Raw genomic sequence first — 4,494 nt, 5'->3', positions numbered from 1 at the left:
GGAGGGCCACAACCGCCGGCATAGATGATTGGTCGACGGCGGGGGTGGGAGCTTGGAGGCGATGCCGAGGAGACACTGGGAGAACGGAACAGCCAGCCCGGGCGAGCACGCGGCCGGCCGGAGGCCGGGCAGCTGGTGGCCGAACTAACGCCCGGAGAGGTCCCACCGGACCGGGCGGCCCACATGCCGGGCCAGCTCGATTCCCGGCGCCCTTGTTGCCCCGCCGGGCTGGGGGGGGCGGGAGGCGGCGCCGGGCGGCACACAAGGGCGGCGCCTCGGGCTGCGCATGCGTCACGGGAAAGGAGCTGGTGCTGTCAAGCCTCTCTGTTCGCCGCCCTCGCCGGGAGGGGGGGAGGCACTGAGAGGAGGGCCGCCTCGCTGGGCAGTGTGTCGCCGAGGGCCGGAGGCGAGGCCAGGCGGGCGGCGCCGCGGTTAAATGGACGTCCGTCGACGCTCACACACACACGAGGCCCCACAAAGACATACACAGATACACGCAGCACATGGCGGCCGTGGGGGGCGGGGCGCGCGGGGCGGATGCCGGGCGTCTTTGCTTTGGCAGTAAGCCCTGCAACAGGCCTGATGCCCCCCCCCCCCCCCCCGTCAGACAGAGGGAAGAATATCGGCGACCCGAGTCAGGTCCGGCGTTCCCGCGCATGTGGAGGGCGCCCCACGCCACGATGACAGTCAAGCATTCGGGGACCGCCCCGGACGGGCGGCGCGTCCCACGCCACCGGTGTGTATGTGTGTGTGTGTGTGTGTGTGCATGTGTGCGTGTGTGTCCATGCGCGCGCCCATGGGGCGCGCGGGAGGGGGACCACGCCCACGGGACAGGGCTTGGAGAGCCATCAAAGCGGGGTGTCGTTCCGGCCCCGCCGGGCCCCTGTATATCCCCCCCCCCCCCCCCGGGGGGGCGGGCAAGGCTTGCGAGTCGGACGTCTGGCCAAGAGGCGGGCAAGGAGGGCGCCGGGGGCGGCGGGCCCGGCGGCCGGCCGATGCCCGCGCCCAGGCGGACGATTAACCTCTCGACCGGCGTGGCGCCGGGTGGCGGGGCCCCCAGCATGCCGGGCGTGTTGGCCTTGGGGCGCCGGTGCCGCCGGCAGCGGCGACCGCCGAACCGGAGGCAGCCCCCATCCCGGGGGAAGGGGGGGGGGGGGGCGCGGGTGAGAGGGCGCGCGCGGTGCCGGGTCAGGCCTGCCCAATTCTGCCCGGGCCCCGGCGTAGGTCGGGCACTGACGCGGCGGTTTCCTTGGAGGGGAGCTAGTTATGGGAATAAGCTGGACTAAATAAAGGCCCCCCTCCGGTGTATGTTTTTTTTTCTCTCACAAGCGTGCGCGCGTGCGCGTGTGTGGGCAAAGGACGCGCGGATCAACCTCCCGGCCTGTGCGCCCGGGCGCTGGGTGTTTGGACCAGCCGGCCACTCGCGTCCGGGCCTCCCCCCCCCCCTCCCCCTGGAGACGCCGGACACCAGGAGGCCCTCCAAATAACAGGACACACGCTCGCGGGAGAGGCCCCACGCTCGGCTCCCGCGCCGGCCGCGCAGGGCATGCCCGGCCCGACGCGGCCATGGCGGGTCGGAATGCCGGCTCGGGCGCGGGGGTTGGGGGCCCGCGCGGGCGGATGGGCGCCTGCGCGGGCCGCCTCCGGACCGGGCTCCCGCCCGGCATCATATGCTCGGGCCGCTTGGCGGCTCCCGAAGGAGGGGCAGCTTCCGGCCCGAGATATCCCCATGCAGGGGGCTTCGCCGCCCCCTCCGGTGCATATGGTCTGCCGCCCCCGCCCCCCGCCCCCCACCGCACGTGTGCTCTTCCGATCTGGGCTCCCGCCCGGCATCATATGCTCGGGCCGCTTGGCGGCTCCCGAAGGAGGGGCAGCTTCCGGCCCGAGATATCCCCATGCAGGGGGCTTCGCCGCCCCCTCCGGTGCATATGGTCTGCCGCCCCCGCCCCCCGCCCCCCACCGCCGCCCGGGTGCCGGCTCGGCGGGGGCGCGTCAGCGCCGGGAGGGGGGCCCATGTACCCCCCCCGCCGCCCGCCGCCCATATGTCCGTGGGTTCCTGGGGCGTCGAGAGCGGGGGCTCGCCCCGGGCAGGCCCGCCGCTGCTTGGGGCGGCCACGCGCGGACCGTTGGGCATGGGCCCTCGCCCAACATCCTGGCCAGGCGGGGGGGCCTCGCCTGCCTGTGGCGGCGGCGCCATGCGGCCGATGGGGCGCGGTCAGAGGCCCCCGGGCCGGGGCGCGGAGGGCGGCGCCCGGCGCGCGTCTGCGCACGGGCCGGCGCATGTTCGCTCGAGGGCTGTCCGGCGTGTGGGTGCTAATGTGCGCGCGTGCCAGGCGCCCGCGTCCCTTCCAGGCCTTTCTTTCGACCGGGTCGCCGAGGGCGTGAGGGGGGGGGGGGGGGCCGCGGCGCGGCGCGGCGCGTTCCTTGCATATGCTGCGAGCGTCGGAGGTTGTCGTGGGCGTGCTCGGGGGGCACATGCAGGTGCTTCCAAGCCCGTCAAGCTGGGCGCCACGCGGGCTCCGCGCCCGCACTCTGCTCCAGCAGCCCACCCCCGGTGCTGTGCCATGCCGTCGCACACGCAGCCGGCCCACCGCGAACATCTGGTCCTCCGTGCAAAAGCGGAGACAGGCAAGGCCGGGCCAACATGGGGTGAACATATGCCCATGATGGCCGGCGGGGGGGGGGGGGGTTGCGGGTTTCATAGCAATGGCGCCCCTTCCGCCCCCGGTGCCTTCTCCCGCCCCCCGGGCGTACCCCCTCCGCGAGGACACCGCCGCCCGATCGGCGGAGCGCGTGGATGCGTGCGCATTCTCACGGAATTCGCGGCCGTTCCCCGCTCCCCCTCCCTTCCCGGCCCCGCTCGGTGCGCGCGCGCTCGCCGGTCCAGGCGCCCGGCATATGCCCGCGCGGACGCGCCCGCACAAGCCCTTCGCCCCACCATATGATCCGCGGTGCATTCGCGTCCGCAGGTCGGGGCCTCGTCCACGCCAACTGATAGTGCTGCCCGGGGTTTCTGGAAGGATTCCCCCGGTGGCCGAATCGCCCGCCCTCCCAGGGCCGGCGCTCTCTCTCTCTCTCTCTCTCTGCCTCGTCGGGGTATTTTCCCCGCCCGTCCGGCGGGGATTATTCGTTCCCCCCCCCCGGGGGGGGGGGGCAGGGGCTGGGGATGTTCGTGCACGCGCGCGCGCGTGCAGGTGTATGCAGGGACCATTATTTTGTCAATGTGTTTGGGTACGTGTGTGCGTGTACCGGGGACGGGCATGCCGCCATCGTCTCGGCGCCAGCGATCTAGCCGCGCCCGACGGGTGCGGGGGTCAATCTCCGTCGACGCGCCCCGGTCGATCAGGCCCCGGAGGCGCCGCTCTGACGGCTGGCCAGCGAAGGAGGCCCCATCCCGGCCGGCTCCCTGAATGTGTCTGGCCATCCGGCGGCCCCCCCCCCCGCCCCAGGGGGTAGGGGGGCGGCCTGCGCACGGTACATATGCTCCGGCGCCCAGCAGATGGGCGCTCTGTCTCGGCAAGGCTCTGGAACGCGCGCTGCTGCCGCGCCAAGGGACGGCCGGGGCGCCCTGCCCGCCCCCCCCCCCCCCCTCCTCCCCCTTCCTCGAAGGCCTTCGGGGCACCCCCGGGGGCCGGTCCATCTGCCCGGGTCTCTCCCGCCCGGCGTCCGCCGCTGCCCGGTGTCATTGGGTGCTGGAGTGTGCCCGGGGGCCCCTCTCGTCGGGATTCAGTGGAAGGGTGTGTCCCCTGGCCCTAGTATCTACCGGGTGCTGCTCCTCGGGGGACGGGCCGGGGAAGTCGTCCATCCTGGCGGTCGGCCGGCCTGGTTGGCGGTCTTGCTTCCTTCCCGCCCCGCTGGCCGCATGTTGCTTGCACAGCATCGGACCATGCCGGGCCTTCTCCCCGGGCGCGCTCCGGCCGGGCCGCACGCGTGAGACCTCCAGATGCGGGCAATTCTCCGAACGGTTCCCCCCCCCCCCCGCTGGCCCCCGCCCGTCGCTCTCCGAGGGAACACCTCGCAGCAGGTGGGCATATCCTGTGCCCCTGCCCCGCGACCATACCAGATGATGTCCCCGCGGTGACTGGCCCCGGATCAGGAGGGCCCCCTACTCCGGGCCACAGGAGCGAGGAGGGGGGGGGGGGGGCCCGGCGATCTTGACAAGACCGCAAGTGCGGGACAGGGCACACTGGCCTGTCCCCTCCGCCCCGGCCCTTGGGCTTGGGCAGGGAGACGCGGAGGGGGGAGACCTCCCAGCCCGAGTGTGGGGCGGCGCCCCCTACCGCGGGGAACGACCGCTTGCTCCCCCTGGAGCTGAGCCTTCCTTCCCCCCGCCGAGTGGGGCAGATCGCAACCCAGCTGGCGACGGGGGAGGGTTGCGCAGTAGCCTCCCCGCCACGGGCGGGGCCGCCCCGCCCGGGAACAGCTCCAGCCAGCCTACATGTGAGTCGGGACGTCGGTGTGAATGCGTGTGTGTGTGTGTGTGTGGGGGGGGGG

The sequence above is a fragment of the Fonticula alba genome (genome assembly GCF_000388065.1).
Source record: "Fonticula alba strain ATCC 38817 unplaced genomic scaffold supercont2.6, whole genome shotgun sequence".
NCBI classification, from domain to species: Eukaryota; order Rotosphaerida; family Fonticulaceae; genus Fonticula; species Fonticula alba.
The sequence above is the reverse complement of the archived record's forward strand: the minus strand, read 5'-3'. Positions refer to the sequence as shown.